This window comes from Cololabis saira, chromosome 16 (assembly GCF_033807715.1).
Source record: "Cololabis saira isolate AMF1-May2022 chromosome 16, fColSai1.1, whole genome shotgun sequence".
Classification (NCBI taxonomy): Eukaryota; Metazoa; Chordata; class Actinopteri; order Beloniformes; family Belonidae; genus Cololabis; species Cololabis saira.
In genome coordinates this window covers 18553440-18570870 of record NC_084602.1, presented here as the reverse complement: position 1 = coordinate 18570870, position 17431 = coordinate 18553440, and positions in this window count along the sequence as shown.

Sequence of the window (17431 nt, the reverse complement as noted above, 5' to 3'; positions counted from 1 at the left end):
ACGAGTCATAGATAAAATCTTAATTGGCCTCATTTAAAGCAACGATGCATTTGGTTTGCTATCCAGCACTCTTAGTAGGCTAGCGGGGAAGTTGATTTTTACTACCGATTAAGTTTCTGACTTCATTGCAGCATTTCCTTTATGTGTTCTCCATGTTGGAAACATGAGAAACCATATCCCGTTGTCGATTTTGTATCAATAGCTGAATGTAATAAAAATGTGAGAATCAAAACAACCCAACTACACACCTCTCAAATCTTTTGTAGCGGTTCTACTTTTGATGCATCAGACATCTTTCTATGCATTTATAGTAAATAAGCTACTGGGGCTATGTTTGGTTCAAAGCATGATTTATCTTATTTTATGTTTTCAATTTTTTCTGGGAAGTCGGGCCTCCAAATCTGTGGCTGTATGTTATTCCCTCCTGATTGTCTTTCTTTCAATGTCCAATATGCAGGAAAGTGATGGGAGGTGAACAGAAAGGAGAAAGGAGCTGCAAAGTGGTAGATGGAAAAATGCTTTGACATCCTGCTTTTGATGAAATTTAGATTAGAAGCAAAAAAATGAAATATTTATGAGCATCTTAATGTGCAGTTTAAAGACACAACCTTCATTATCAGTTTTCTGGCCTCAGTTGTGTGTGCAGGTTACGAAACAGAGTGGTCAGATATGTTGCTGGGTTCACCTGCAGGCTCCGACAGGAGTCAAAGCAATTATACAAATCAATCTCTGCAGTTTATTCTTGTGTGAGACAAACAGACATGCACTTCTAATTGAGAAACGGGAACATATTGCAGAGTGCAGACCTTCTAAGAATATAGCTGCCACTTGAGGGCAGACCAGAAGGCATAAAGGTGCCGTTTGCTGATTGTTGTGCCTCAGTTCTTTAATTGGTTCATTATTTTATGAAAATCATGAGCAGGAGGTCAAAAAGCTGTTTATGTTTCCTTTTGCAGTGCAATAAAAATGTTAGGTTTATTTACATATAGTTTCACTGGTAAGAACCAGTTAACACCTCACATGGGGTACGATATTTTCTTTCTCTATTGTTTTCCACACAGGCGACTCCAGCTACTGCAATAATAGTTCAATTAATTAATGAATAGTTCAATCTTTCTAACTCATTTGCAATAAGACTGAAAATCACACTTCAAGAGGAAGAAATATCCAGGAGCTTGATCAAATTTCATATTAAGTACAGATCATATAACTATGGATAAATAAAATGTTAATAGTTTAGAAATTAATCAAAGTCTTCCATGCCTTTTGTTCCACTTTCCAAATGAATTGTACAACTTTGCCAGGTCAATACTTGAATATTCTTCTTTTTGTGTGAATAAATCAACTCCAAGGACACAAATAAAACATGAATATGTCCTTTCTTCTTGGATTCGAGGTCAATAATATTGATCATATATCTGCTATGTACCCTGCCAATAACTCCATCACTGCAGTAAGAGTTCCCTGTGGGATAATTGACATGTAATAGTAGCCAAATGTACTCTTAATGCATCCTTTTGTGGACTTGACTGAATAATTAATGCATGAGTGAAGTGATCAGTTGTAAAGCTTTTAGATTCAAGTGCGGTAGGGGTCAAGGCCTCTGCTTTCTCGTATAATCTGGACTTGAAACACTGAGCTGTGAATGAAAGCAGAATAGCAGGGTGACAAATGGCAAGAAGGAGAGAAACATGGCGTGTGACGAATTCAAAGTAGAAAAACAGGGGAGAAGAAACAAAAGACAGAGAGGCACAACAGTGGGAGTTATATGCTGTTTGTCGGCACCGGGAAAGCAAAATGTCAGTTTTTGTGCTGCATCAGTGAGTGATGGCTGCCATTATCCCACCCAGTGGGTATAAGCAGGCGATATTAGCACACTGTTTCCACACCCAAATGAAGCAGAGTTCGCCACAGTGGGGATACCCCGTGCCAGCATGGAAAATGGAGTGTGAAAGCATGAGAGGCATAAAGATTGGTATGTATAAAAAAGACAATCATATGTGGGGGAGGAAAGAAAAAAGAGAAAAGAAAAAAAAGGGGAAAAGGAGCATGTGTCACCGCACACAAAAACAAACTCAAGAAGTGTCTAAATCAGAGGAGGAGAGGACAATATAACAAAGGGACTACTCAAACAAGGGGCATCCCTGTTGTTTGAGAAGTGCCAGGGTTTTAAATATGATGGTCCCTCAGCAGAAACCACAAAGGGGGAATCTGACATCCACTGAACAAAGTGGCTGAGGCAGATATGGCAGCCTGGGCTGCCTTAGTGGGATCTACAAAATGAGCGCTTTAATTATAAAATAAGCAAACCTCACAAGCTCCTTCAACACAGAGGGATGTTAACTGTAATTGTTTTAGCAGCATGATTGGGTTTCTGTGTGGGAGTGTCTGTGTAAGAAAAAGAGCATAATGTGTCAGTTTCTTTAAAATGGGTGAAAATATTACAGTTAGAAAAAGAAATTAAAGCTGCAAGCAGCAATGAATGGGTCCTCGCACCCTTGTGCACGTTCAGGCGTGCTGCAGTGGAAGCGCTTGTATGACTTGCATGTACCGTAGATGTCTTCAGGCCTGGACATTTAGCGGATGACTCTCTATATCCAACCCAGTCTCACATAAAAACGTGCCCTGCCTACGTTGGTCCAAAGTGCAAAAACATAGAGGGGTTACAATAATAGCCCTTGAATTGTATAACTGTTACATTTTTCTGACTATTCGTTTTGCGTCCAAGTCACATGACTTTCAAGATTCTGGCCGTGACACCAAAAAACATGGCAGACATTTCAAATTTTTTAGTGCAACAAATCAATATTTTGAGTTAGTTTCTGCATAAAACTGCGTTTTGATTACATTTCTAGTGAGAAATATATATTTTACTTTCATAATATTCGCTCAGTGAATGTACATAATCACTCGCTGAAGTTATTTCAGATCTCGCCAGAATAATGTGAAATCGCAACGTTTGAATAATGTGAAATCGCAACGTTTTGGTTGCTGGACAGCAACCTGATTATTACATCATTATTATTATTTATATATTATTCTTAATTATAGTGCAAATTTTGATATATAACACACCTGGGTGCACGTTACAGTTCGGGCCGCATTAATGGCCGAAGAAATGGCATAAATTGCGCCAATATTATGCGATTAATTCAAAATGGCCGACTTCCTGTTCCGTTTCGGCCATGGCGCGACTTTTCCTTAAGTTGCGACATGATACAGGTGTGTAGCGATTTTCGTGCATGTACGTCAAACCGTATTGTGGGGCTTGAGGCACAAAGTTTTCTAGGGGGCGCTGTTGAGCCATCAGGCCACGCTCATTAATGCAAACCATTAAATATCACATTTTTCGCCTGGCCTGGCAAAATTTAGTGACTTTTGGGGCACGTTTAGGGGGGCAAAAAGGCCCTCATTTCGTCGGAAGAAGGAAAAAAAGAAAAAAGAAAAAATAATTCCTACAGATACAATAGGGCCTTCGCACTGTCAGTGCTCCGGCCCTAATAATCACCCAGGGGGTGAGTTGGGCACAAACCTGGACAGAGTTGTAATAAACTGAGAATTGTTCTCTGATTTAAGACGCTGGGGGTGTGTATGTTGATGGCACTGATTGACAGATCTCGGATCAGCTCAAATGAGCAGCACTAATGGAGCAAACAGCTCAGTTATGTGAATTCACGACACCCACTGAGGGTATTAAATACTTCAGCTACCTTCTGGTGCAACTTACGTTCACAATGTGGTCATGTCCTGTCAGTGATGCAGACGAGTGGGTGGCTGATGTGACTTCGCTAGTGAGAGAGGAAATGAGTCAGTCTGGCTATGCATATGTTCATCTCAGCTGTCTCCAGTGAAAGTTTGTGAAATTACAAGGTTAAAAGCAACCCAAGACACCGTGGATCAGCACAAAATCAATCCAATGGGTTTCCACTTAATGTACAGCTGCAACTCTGGTTCTCTCAGTAGTGTATAACCTTCAATACTCAGGAGTGTGTTGTTTGTCCTTTATAGAACTGATCCATGTTGTGTAACTCATATACAATCTCACAATAATTATGGTGGTCATGAACTTGATGCTTCAATCCACCAAGCACACCCTTGATTATCTAAGCTGTTGTGTAGTCTTCCAACATCTGCTCTGCTGCAGTTTATCTTTGCTTTTCACAAAATTCATCTAGTTCTTCTTCATCTTATTATCCATCTGCAAATGCTTCATCCAGGGAAGATTTATATTTTCAAGACATAACCAGAATATTCTGGTAGCTCCTTGCAAGATACACTACTAGATCATATGGGTGGTTCATCCATAGTACTTATAACGTTACTTTGTGAAAGGCAGGTTCAGCTTTTGCTTCTTGTTGCATGAATGAGCTCTGATTTTAAACTCAATGAAAGACTACTCCACAAACTCCACAATTCAGCAGAACATTCTGCCTCTTCACATGTCGCATCATCATTTGTTGTAGAAGATAACGACTGACGGAATATTCACGTATTTTGCCATTTGTGTGCTGTAGCATAATCAGGGTTGAGCCCCACCCAATCAGACATAAACAGCTCTATATCTACCTGGTGTCTAACAAAAGTGTCACTATCGTGCCGAAATCATCCCCCTGCTGCTTTTCTGGAACACTTTTAGTCAGCAGTCTGACAATGTTAGACGTAGTAACACATGTAACACTCACGACACTCCACGGGTCTCCGCTCTGGCGGTCACATTAAAGGACAGACACACAGCAGTGGCAGGTTGATTATGAGTAGATGTTCAACTCTACGTCTAAGGTTCTGACCAGATAAGAATATTGATGAAGTGTACAACAGCACCGTTCAAACCCTCCTCCTCAATGGCTTTGCCAACGTGACATTGTTGGGTTTTTTTTCCTAAGTGTCTGAGCCAATTGATCAAGCAAAAACAGTTTGAGAGGATTGCACCTGAAGCTTCTACTCTTTAATTATACATCAATATCAATTTCCTTCCATCAACAGCCGTTTTCATTAACAGCTCTACAGCTTGACATGATTTTTAATGGCAAAACAACATGTTGTTATGAGAAAACTGTGACTCCAGATGGACTTACAGGTTGTTTTTTTTTTGGGGGGGGGGGTTCAGGACAAAATGTGACTTTGGTAGTCAGATTGTCCTCATGGAGATGTAAAATATTATGTTTCTCTATTTGGTAACAGAACACTAACAATTAATCAATAAATTGCATAGGTGCAACTTAACGGCTATCAGGGAATACAGGATAACAGTGTGCAGAAAAAAGCCAAAGCCAAAGTGAAAACAAAAACATTTTTATTTGCACAGCAACTGGTTGCATTTGTGCCATTTTATCATTTTTTTTTCTGTTTTCTGTTTTTTTGCTCCACGCGAGGAAGTGAACTTGTCTGGTGAACTTGTCTGGTGAACTTGTCGCTGGTTCATTGGGGTTATAAATAAATAAAAGTGTCCACAGACTAGTCTTATTCAATCATTTGTCCTTATGGAGGATCAGGTTAAGCATTCTGTGATTTGTCATTGATGCAGCTTGTGACAGAGAACGTTTGAACAACATACTTCAAGCGGTAAATGATATCATTAGGAAACAGCAGCAGCATCTTGGACCAAAACAAACAGCCATAAGTGAAAGTGAAACCAAAGGTTCAGTCTTTTAAACACCTCATAAATCGAATTATTCCGATAAAATGTATCTCTTTGAACTTCCATAAAATTATGTCACGGGAGCATGGTTCTTATTGCCTTTAGTCACGGATGCTGGGTCCTCCAATATTTTTTTATACAGACATATTTGATTTGCCAGCAAATTGATATCCTTCACATAGAAGGAGAATAAAATGAAAGCACATCATGAAATGAAACAAAAAAAGTTTAAATGCGATGGCATGCGAGATGTTTGTTAAAGGGACGTGCTGCTTTTACATGTCATTCATTTTGGATGGCACAAGGGCTCAGTTTTCACTAATAACAGGCTCCATTTGTACACAGAGGTAAACATGTCTGAGTTTCTAGATTGAAGTTTCAACTGGAATGTCCTTGAGGTCCAAATTCAAACCGGGAAAATCGATGAAAAGCTCACCTGCTCTGACTTCTAACATGACTGCCGCTCGCAACAGCAGAGTAAACACTCAGCTCATCCTACTATGTATAACCATTTTGTCTTTTTAATTCAGTTCAAGTCAGATATCCACTTAGCACTTCTCACTTTTATTAGTGGATTGCTGTGCTCTCTGTATGAGCTAAAATACTACAGACAACACCGTTGCTTCTAACAACTAGCAGTGAAAACAGCTCGTCTGAAACCAATCAACTCAGGTGTGACAACTTCCAGATTTAACTGAGCATACTATAATACCAACTAAAGTGCCAAGCTGAGGGGACTGAAAAGATTTGCACACATAAAAGCCGTCACATAAACGTCTTTAGAATATATCGGTATAGACGGCTGCTGGAGGTGGAGCCAACAAGGAGACTTCTGAATACGGTGAAAAAAGAATGCAGGTGTGACAGAGGAAGATACCGTAGACAAGATAAGCCCTTAAAAAAAAAAAGACATTTGCACCAGCAAGAATTATGGATCAATTTCATGAAACCATGGCTTATGTATTGTGGTTACAAATAAGATACATTTATTCCCCAATCTTTATTCCCACTGCTGCTCATGTGATACCACGCTATGAACAAAAGTACACAAAGATCGCTCTGACAGATTATGGCAACTGGGCAACGTAGAGACTGTAGACTTTGTTTTTTTCTTAATTATAATTATTCTGACAAAAAGAATCGATTTGTGTGCATACAGTTATTAAAGCTTAGTAATTAGAGGGGAAGAGGTCCGGTGTAGGCTGTATCTTTTGCTATTGATCAGTTTCCCTGCTGGGATAATCCTTGGAATGCCCTCAGTGGGAGGCAGGAAGTTATAGTGATTAGAGGTCACTTGTATATCATGATGTAAAATGCTGTAATGGTAACAATAATAGATTCTTCTTTTCCCACGCATTTCTTTTTGTTTAGGTGGGTATTTGAGCAGATGGAGACGTAACATTAACTTATTATGTTTCTATTACAATCTCAAGCACAATTGGGATTTTTTGAAAATGCTGTAAGTAGACAAGCTAAGCTATGATGATTATATGACTCCACCTTCATATGTTATATTAAAATGCTATTTTCCATTCAAGAAAATGTAAACATTTTGTTTTAAACCGTTTGGCTAAAATGTGCAAAGTAAACTCCTTTTTGACGGGATGTCTCAGCTGTAATTTGATTTTTTTTTGGTTGCAGAACAACTTAACATTTAAGTGAAATGAAATGTGTTTTTTCCAGATATTCAGAAATGTCATTATATTTTTGGCAGAAACAGGACGACGTGCTGGCACCTGCATGTGTCAGAGCGAGCTGCAGAAGGGATTTGGCCTTCGTAAGTGATTCACATTCCACCGAGTGTTCAATCAATGCTATTTTTCCTCTTAAATTTATAATGGCACTTTTTCCTCGCTTCCTTGTGTCGACGAGAGTGAGAGAATGACTCAGGATATCAAGCCATTACCAGAAAATGTCACGGTGAGTCAGAGGTACAGAGGACGTTTGTTCTCTCAACAAGTAGCCCAGGTGCACAAATCTCCTGAAATGTTTCTCTTTCTTTGTCAGTCATGGTCACACTTCAGTGCAGCACAGACAGGGTTGAAATAGCAGTAGAATTCAGACAGATGAGTCTTAGTGTTTAAAAAAATAAAAAAATAAAAGGGAAAAAAGGAAGAAGAAGGGGGAAAAAACCAGTTCAGGCCACATCTCAGTCAAATCACGAGCTCTACCTCCACTGCTTGCTCACTCTCTCTTCTTCACTGTCCATATTTACATAAAACAAGTCAATAATTTGAAAAGCAGCGAAGTAATTAAAACCAAGAACTTGCTGTTTACATTTGATTGAGTGGAGTGGGAGGAAGAGACGGAGGAAATTGTACGATACTTCTACAAAGAATTCCACCTGCTTTAAGTGGAAATGAATATCATCCGAGCAGGAGGAGGGAAGGAGTGTAGACATGCCTTAAGAAATGGAAAGATGATGAGGTGGCGTGGGGGAAAATTATTTTCATTTCAGCCTGTTTGTCTTCAATACAAGAGCAGATACAGCCACTGATAGATTACTGAGCAGACCTGCTGAGGGCTCTGGGGAGCTCCTGCGCCACAGATTGAAGACAAAAGTCAATCTGACAACTACAAAGACTCAAAATGACTACAGCGGTACAAAGAGGCACCGTAACAACCACAAACAGATAGATGATGACTACAAATAGACACACACACACACACACACACACACACACACACACACAAAACAAAGAAAATGTCAAAGACTCCAAATGACTGCAGTTCAAAGACAGGCAAGACATGCAAACAACTGCACACAAACAATAATCAACTACAAAGAGACATAAACCAGTGTTGTTCAATCCGGGTCGATGTGTCCCTGCTCCAACACACCTCGCTCCAATTACAGGGTGATTAACAGAGTTTTGCAGATCTTGATAAGCAGCTGATGGGGATCCATCCGTTTGAATCAGGTTTGTCGGGGCAGGCAAACATCTAAATCTCGCAGGGCACTGCGTCCCAAGGGTGTGGATTGAAGAAGACTGATGTGAAACAAAAGACAAACAAAATCGCTACAAAAAACAGATGCACTGCAGCGACAATGAGACCCCAGAGGCACAGCTTGAAGCCAAAAAAGAGCAAAAAAGAGTCATATCAATGAAAAGTGATCATAAAAACAATTAAAAAACACTAAAAAGCTTGACAAAATTTCGGGCAAAAACATCTTGCATTATCAGAACATGTCGCTCCAGCAGTCGTGTATGTGTGTGTACAGACTAAAGATGTAACTAGCAACAAGTCAACTCCATTTTCTGATAGACACAGCCTTAGTGACACTGTTTTTACCCCAAGTAAACTCCAAACCTATATATTTTTGTGTCTACACCTTCTCTCCTACCTTGTCGTTTATTGAAGCAGCGACAGTTTGGCACAGAATTGCGAATCAGATTGCAGGAGACGACTGTGCTTTTCCATCAGCACCACCGGTGACAGCGCTCATTGTGGCTGCTATTGTAAGAGTGCTGACAATTGATTTAAAAAGATCTTTTCCCTATTATGTCTGCAGAGCCTGGAGTATGATGCTATCTCCCGCATAGGATTGAGCATCTTTTAAACACCTCCCGCAGACATTTTCTGCCATTTTTGTCCAGATTGAACTAAATGAGAATATATGTCACGGAGTTTTCATTTTGGGGGAAACAAGGTGAGCATATGCCTCTTACTTTAAATCAGCTCCATCAGTTCATTTAACCCAGTTCCTCGCTGTGACAGTTGAATATGTGTGGGTGACAGTACAAACAAAGGTGAATCGATGCATTTCCCCGAGGAAGAAAAAAAGCAGAGTTGAGAGGAAGATGTTGAGTGAATGAGAGAAAAAGAGAAAAGACTGAGAGATGAAGGTGGCAGTGTGACATAGGGAGTGTGACAGTGTCGTGCAGACTGGTTTCATCGTTTCTCTCCAGTGCCTTGGGGAGATCATTAGCTCACAATATGGAGTCTATCAATCCTCACAGAATACCACTTTCCCCTCCAGATACATGTCCCGTCTGTCTGCCTCTCTCACCATCTATCTGTCTGTTTGTCTGCATGCGCCTCACAGATGCACATGCATTATTGTATTCTGGTTATTGGGAAATGTGTTATATGTTCCCATAGGCTTTAGGTAAGTTTCCCGGAAAAAAAAACGTAGCCTGGAGAGTAGAAATGAATCCTTGTAAAAGTTTAAATCTACCCTGTCAATGCCGTGGTGTATTCCTTGAGCTGACTCACGATAAACAGTTCACTGATATTTACTGATCAAGATGACAGTAAAGAAGACACACAGTAGAATCAGGTGAAATAATCTCCAAATTATACCCCTTTTTCTGCTAAATTAATTCTCATTGTTGGGTTCGGTTTTTTCTGCAGTCATTGGTACCAAAAAAACCCTCTAACATCCTGCATAAGTGTTACCTGCAACTGCAAACCACTTAAGTACATGATTGAGAGACAGCACTAAGATGTACATAATAAATGATGAACCAAGAATACTAATAATTATAATATATTACAATACACTAAAAAATAACCCATCTAACTACCGGTACTGCACGTGCCCTTAAGTTAAATAGGAGCAGATAGAATAATTAATAATGATCATAAAGGTTTTCAAACCACAACCATAAAAACCTACCTATCATAAATGATGTCGTGAGTCGTAAAAACTCTAAGCATAAAAACCTAATCATATAGAGGAAGCAATCCTTAAAGCCATGATAGCAAAATCTCAAAAATCACAAGAAAGCATAAAAACCTAAAAAGCTGCATTCAGGATGTGCCAGAAATGAAGAAGGGTAGAGAGAGTTACTTAAATTTTGTTGAATATGAGTGGGTGATGGACTCGGGAATGAAGCAACGCTTGAAAACCTTTGAATAAAATGTACAATTCAAGGGTAACTATGTGTTTGTGCTTTGTTAAGCGTAACAAATAGTGAAGCCCTGCTTCTTTTTTTTTTTTTTTTTTTTTTTTTTTTTTTTTTTTTTTTTTCACCTTGTCTGCACACATATTATTGATTGATACCATGACGGTAGAAACCAAAAGTGTATATATGTGCATTATTACTATATGTAATATATACATATATATATACGCACACATATGCGTACACATACATAAATATACACATACAAACCCAGTGTTTGTGTTTTTTTTTTTTTTTTTTTTTTTTTTTTTTTTGGGGGGGGGGAGGGGGTGGGGGGGGGGTGGTGACGACATCCACTGCCAATCCAGGAAGCAGGAACACACGGAGACACACGTCAAGCACTGGAAATCTGCAACAAAAAAACCACAAACAAAGCACGAAACCGGCACGGAGCCATCCAAAACACGAACAGCAATCGACCTAAATCTTGAGATCTGATCGCAGTCTGAGCTAAGCTATCGCTACCGCTACCTAAACCCAAAAACTAGAGAGCCAGCATGCAGGTGAACAAGCCAGTGTGTATGTCTATGTGTGTGTGTGTGTATGTATATGATCATGCATGTGTGTGTGTGTGTGTGTGTGTGTGTGTGTGTGTATGCGTGTGACTAAATTACTATATGTGTGTGTGTGTGTGTGTGTGTGTGTGTGTGTGTGTGTGTGTGTGTGTGTGTGTGTGTGTGTGTAATAAACCAAACAAAGCTCCACCTGAAGTGTATCTATAGTGGGGGAGGGGGGGGAGCAACCCCGCCACCCGTGAGACCAGAGGCCGACAAGGAAGAGCCCGGAACCCAGGCCACCGGCAACCCCACAGAGGGGAGAAGTAGGAGGGAGGCAACCCACCGCCTGCGAGGCCCCCCCCCCCACCCGGCGGCGGCCGAGGGGGCCCGCGGGCGGGGCCCCCACGGCGCGGAAAGAAGCAGCCAGGGATCCCGCGGCGGCGGACCGCGACCCAGGCAATCCCCGGCCACCCGGTCCGGGCCGGACACGCGGCCAGGAGGCCCTCACCCTTCAGGCCAGCGACCCCCACCCGGCAGGGGGCCAGCCCGCCCGGAGAGACAGAGCCGCCCCGGCCGCCGACGCGGGCAGGCGCACCCGTCCCCCACGAAAGTGGCCCTCCAAGACCAGAGGGGCGCCCCGCCGTAGAGGCAGCGGGGGGGACCGGAGACGGGCCCGGAGAGAGGGAACCCCCCAACAAGGCGACACCCGCGCAGGCCCGACAACGGAGGGCCCCAGACCCAGGCATCCCATTCATTCATCCATTCACCTATCCGATACCTATACTAATAATAATATAATATACTATACATAATAATAATAATAATACTAATAATAATACTAATAATAATAATAATAATAATAACCATCTTTGTATAATATAATATTGATAAATTATTAAGTTTTTGATGTCCTGCCAATGGAGGCTCAAATCCTCCATGGCAGGACCCTTCCATACCGCATTCTCACCGACACAGACATACAATCACGCACCGTTTCCCCCTCCCCGGGGGGATCCAGCACCGCCAGAAGGCACCCCAGGCTGCACGGCGGGCCCCGCCAGGCCCGGGTAACCCGACCCACCCGTCCCAGGCCCAGGCCGGTGAGGGAACGCGGGTGATGTGGGACCCCCTCCCGCCCCTTGTGTTGAGTGCATGTGATTAATGCCATAAAAACAGGGAGGAGGGAGGGCCAAGTATCGATTGACACAGACCCCCCCCCCTCCCGAACTACGTGTCCTTGTCAAATGTATTTATTAAGTGTTGAATGTGCAGTGTCTATTTTGCTGTTAAAACCGTGAGGCGGGGAGTGCCAGGCCCCGCGGGACAGTGCCCCCCACGACCCGGACCCCCCGCCTTTCGCCTATGTGCGTATGAATCGTGTAGGGGGGGCAAGAGGGGGAGCGGAGGCCGAAGCCAGGAAGCAGGACCAGCAAAGCCGGCCCTGATAAGACACCCGCGTCCCCCCACCGGCCGTCCAGTAGACGGGGGCCGGCCCCCCGAGCCGGGCAAGGGCCCCACCGCACCTCCAAGGGCGCCCCCGGCGCCGCCGGAGCCCCCAGACGGAGGAGGAAACGGTCCAACATCCTCCCATTCATACTGACAACATAAGACATAGATACCTGGGAATGGTGCCACCCCGCCGCCGCGCCCGCCCGTGCACCCCCCGGTCAGGGGAAGCCCGCTCCCCGGACCCGGCCCCACCCCCCCCCGAGGCCACCCCGGCGGACACCCCAAGGGTCCCGGAGTCCCCACATCCGCAGGGGCACTTGGCCCCCGCCCAGCGACGGAGGACCAAGGCAGCAATGCCCCCCCAGCGCAGACAGCCACCCCCCACCCAGGCAGGGCCGGGCCCTCCGGGTGGGACCCCCACGTCCACGGCCCCGCCCCCCCCGGGAGGCCCGGAGACGCCCCAGCCACAGCCCCCCGCCCGAGCCCTCCCCAGCCACCCCCCCCCACCGCCATGAGGTAACCCCCCCCACAGGCCCCCAAGGCCCCCACCGGCTAGGGACAGGGCCCCGCGGCCCCCCCCACCGCCCCCCAGGGGCCACCAGAGGCCCGCGCCCCAGACCCCCCAAGCCGACCCCCAACCCCAAGGGCTACGAGATCACCACCCCCCCGCCCCCACTAGGTAACGAAGCCAATAAACGGGGACCACAGAGAGTGCAATTCAGCCGAATGTTGTTCAGTGGAGGCAGACATTATCTCACTACTAATATGATCTGATAAAAGATTCCTAAAATGGTTGATACATAAACTGGATTTTTGTTTCCAATTTACTAAAATGGTTTTCTTTGCGATACATAAGGCAGTGAGAACCCGGTGTGTCCAATTAGGATCTATTTGAGTGTCTCCCAGGTGACCTAATATACATACCGTGGGGCATACTGGGATTCTGTGGTTGATCCATGTGGATAAATCCTCACAAATCTCCTTCCAGAACCTCTGTACCGGTGTACAGAACCATAAAGCATGCATATAATTATCTGGGGTGTTCTCTGTGCACTGTGAACAGATATTAGTGGTGACAAAGCCCATCTGGAACATCCTTTGTCCAGTATAATGTATTCTATGAAGAACTTTGTACTGTATAAGTTGTAGGTTTGGGTTTTTAGTCATAGTAAACGTATTTAAGCATATTTGTGACCAAGAAAACTGGTCGGTATTAAGAGAGAGATCCGCCTCCCACTTAGAGATCGGGAGAGAGACTGAATCGTCCAGTTTAGACACTAACCTGTAGAGTTTTGATAACAACTTTAAAGTGCTTAGATTCAATAAATCTATTATCTTAGCGGGAAGTTGTGAATCTAATTGGCTAATTTTGTATGTTTTATTTATTATTGCCTTAAGTTGTTGATACTCTAAAAATTTATTCCTGCTAATTCCGTATTGAACAATAAGTGTATTGAAAGGTACAAACTGTCCTCCTACAATTACGTGCTGTAAGTACCGTATTCCTTGATCTCTCCATTGAACGAAGTTAACCATCTTTTTATCATTTTTCACGATGTCTGGGTTGTTCCATATGGGTGTACGGTCACATGGAAAAAGTGAAATTTTAGCTATTTTAAGAAATTCCCACCAAGCTGATAAAGTTGTGCTAATATTAATGCTTTTGAAACATTGATGACGTTTGATACTTTGACTAATAAATGGTAACTCTGAGATTTCTAGTTCATTACAAAACACTTGCTCTGAGTCCAGCCATTGACTATCTAAAGGATGATCTTTTGACCATTTTACAATATACTGTAACTTACTGGCTATGAAGTAATACTGAAAATTAGGTAATTCTAAACCTCCATATTCTTTGGATTTTTGCAATGTCTTTAAACTAATACGTGGAGTTTTATTTTTCCACAGAAATTTTGATACATATGAGTCCAACGATTTAAACCAGGAAAGAGGGGGTTTGCATGGTATCATTGAGAAAAAATAATTTACTTTTGGTAAAACCATCATTTTAATGGTGGCTATTCTACCCATGAGCGAAATGGGGAGAGAGCTCCATCTGGAAAGATCATCTTCTATTTTCTTTATAAGCTGAACATGATTTAATTTTATTAACTCTGACAGCCTAGGGGAGATGTTTATGCCTAAATATCTAATGTTCCCTGATTGTAATTGAGTATTGGTTATATTCCTAAAATTGCAGTTAACACACAGAACAGTGGATTTAGACCAATTAATAGAATAATCAGACAGAGATGAAAATCCCTCTATAAGTGCAATTGTCTGTGATAGTGAAGATCGTGAGTTCTGGAGGAAGAGGAGTACGTCATCCGCATAAAGACTAATTTTGTGCTCTAATATTTTACATTGTATACCTTTAATATTTTGATTTTGTCTAATAGCTGCTGCTAAAGGTTCAATAAATATTGCAAATAATGAGGGAGAGAGAGGGCAACCCTGTCTAGTGCCTCTTTGCAAGGTAAAACTTGTAGAGATTTGATCATTTGTCCTTACACGTGCCTTGGGAGAGCTGTATAATATTTTTATCCAGTCAATGAAAGATTCGCCAAATCCAAATTTATGCAAAGTTGCAAATAGAAACTTCCAATTTACCTTATCAAATGCTTTTTCCGCGTCTAAGGATATAATAGTAGTCTCCTGTTTATTGATACTCGAATAGTCTATAATATTTAATAATCTGCGAATATTAGTAGACGAATGTCTACCTTTAATGAAGCCTGTTTGATCCGGATGTATAATAGAAGGGGTGACTCTTTTCAGACGTTCAGTAATGGCCTTGCTAATTATTTTAAGGTCTACATTTATCAATGAAATTGGGCGGTAGCTCGATGGGAGCAAGGGATCCTTGTCCGGTTTTAATAAAAGACTAATATTAGCAGAGTTCATATTTAAGGGTAAGCTTTTATTTTCCCTAGCATTTAGAATCATTTTATAAAATGTTGGTGCTAATATACTCCAGAACTTCATGGAGTTCTCCTATTGAGAGCGGTGAGTCTAAATTCATAACCTGTTCCTGATGTAACTTCGGCAGATTAATGTCTCCAAGAAACTCATTAATGGATTGATCAGATGGTTCAATTTGTGACGAGTATAATTTATAGTAAAAGTCTCTAAAGACTGAATTTATTAAACAGGGGTCATGTGTAACTCCCCCTGACTGGTCCTTAATGGATGTTATGGTTGTTTTTTCTTTGTTTATTTTTAATTGATTGGCTAAGTATTTTCCCGATCTGTTAGCATGTGCAAAGTTTTCCAGGCGAAGCCTTTGTACTAGAAACTGCGTTTTTGCGTCAATTATTTTATTTAATTCTATTTTAGTTTTCCTTATTCTGTTAAGGATACGTTCGTCTGCAGAGGTCTGGAAGGCCTCCTCTAGCGTCTTTATTTCACACTCTAATTCTTTTGTTTTTAAGTTGTCTTTTTTTTTCTTATTTGAAGAAAAGGAAATTATTTTGCCTCGCATTACTGCTTTTCCTGCTTCCCATAGAACGCTCGCTGATATTTCCGGCTGGTCGTTATTTTGTAAAAATATATCCCATTCTTTCTTAAAAAAATTAATAAAGTCGGGGTCTTTGAGCAATGATGTATTAAATCTCCAAACTTTGGAGGATGATACGCCCTGCTTCTTAGCTAAAAGTGATGTCACTGTTGCTCAGGTCCACGCGACTGTTGCAGCCTCTTTTTCTAAGTACTTTGACAGATCTTGTGTTATTTTCTCCAGTATTTTGAAAACTCCTCTTAAAAAAGCAAGTGCATTCAAAATAATTCCCTCGCAGAAATTAATGTCTTCCTAATTACAAAAGGATGTCACACAGACACAAACACTCATTCATTAACACAAACAAACACTCACACATTCACGCAAGCGCATGTACACACAGAGACCTTCCGGCAGGTAATCTCTCTTCCAGTTCCGGCTATGCCTGGTCAGCCAAGCAAAGCTGCCACCTCATTGTGTCCTTCTGTACCGAGGCTCTGTACGGTCTCCCTGCAAGCGATGAAAAAGCAGGGAGTCAGTCTCCTCGGCGACACACAGGCACATGTAACGCTGTATGGAGCCTGATGCCCTGCAGTACAAACAAAGAGACTTAAAAAGGCTGCAACATCTGATTCATAGTCTGCTATTTTTACTTTACGTGTATATGTGTGTGTTGCATCTGCAGTAGTAGCTTGTACATTTGGTATGCAGCAGATCAGGTCAGCAGAAATAACAGAAAATTGCAAACAAACTGAACACAAGACTCTTAAACCAGCTTTATAGAATGTTTATTCGGTTAACTTTTATTCAGAACTGTTTATTTAAAAGTTAAACATTCTGCCACGAAGAAAAAAAAATCAATTAAAATGTTTTTATTAATGGAATTTTTTTTATTTAAGGTAAAACCTTGGGGTCAAATATTTGAAATCATGAACCAAAATATCAAAATCAGACTTTCTTTCCCCCTACTCTGGCTTTTATAAGAGCTTGACTTCTTTCAGGCATGAAAAGCAGTATTCTTCATCAGTGTGGTTCCCACATCCTCATACGGCTGTTACCAGAACAGTTTAGGACAACGGAGCTTTATCATGGTCCATTTCCTCTAGCATTTGAATTAAACTCTTAGCCTACTGTTGGCAAGTTAGTATGATCCGGAGGAAACTTTTTAATGCTGCTTGTGCAGTGGCAGAGTGCATCGTCATCCTGCTTATTGGCTTCATCGTCATGAAACATACTTTTAACAGATGGATGGTTTGTGGTTAGTATCCTACATTTCACGTTACGACTGTGAATTTCCTTATTTTATGTGACCTTTATATGAAGCAGCATTCCTTGAAGCCACCAACAAAGAAATGGTGCTGGAACATAATTACTTAATATTTAATATTTTGTATTTTTTATGCGAAGGGATTTAATATTTGATGCCAATAAACATTAT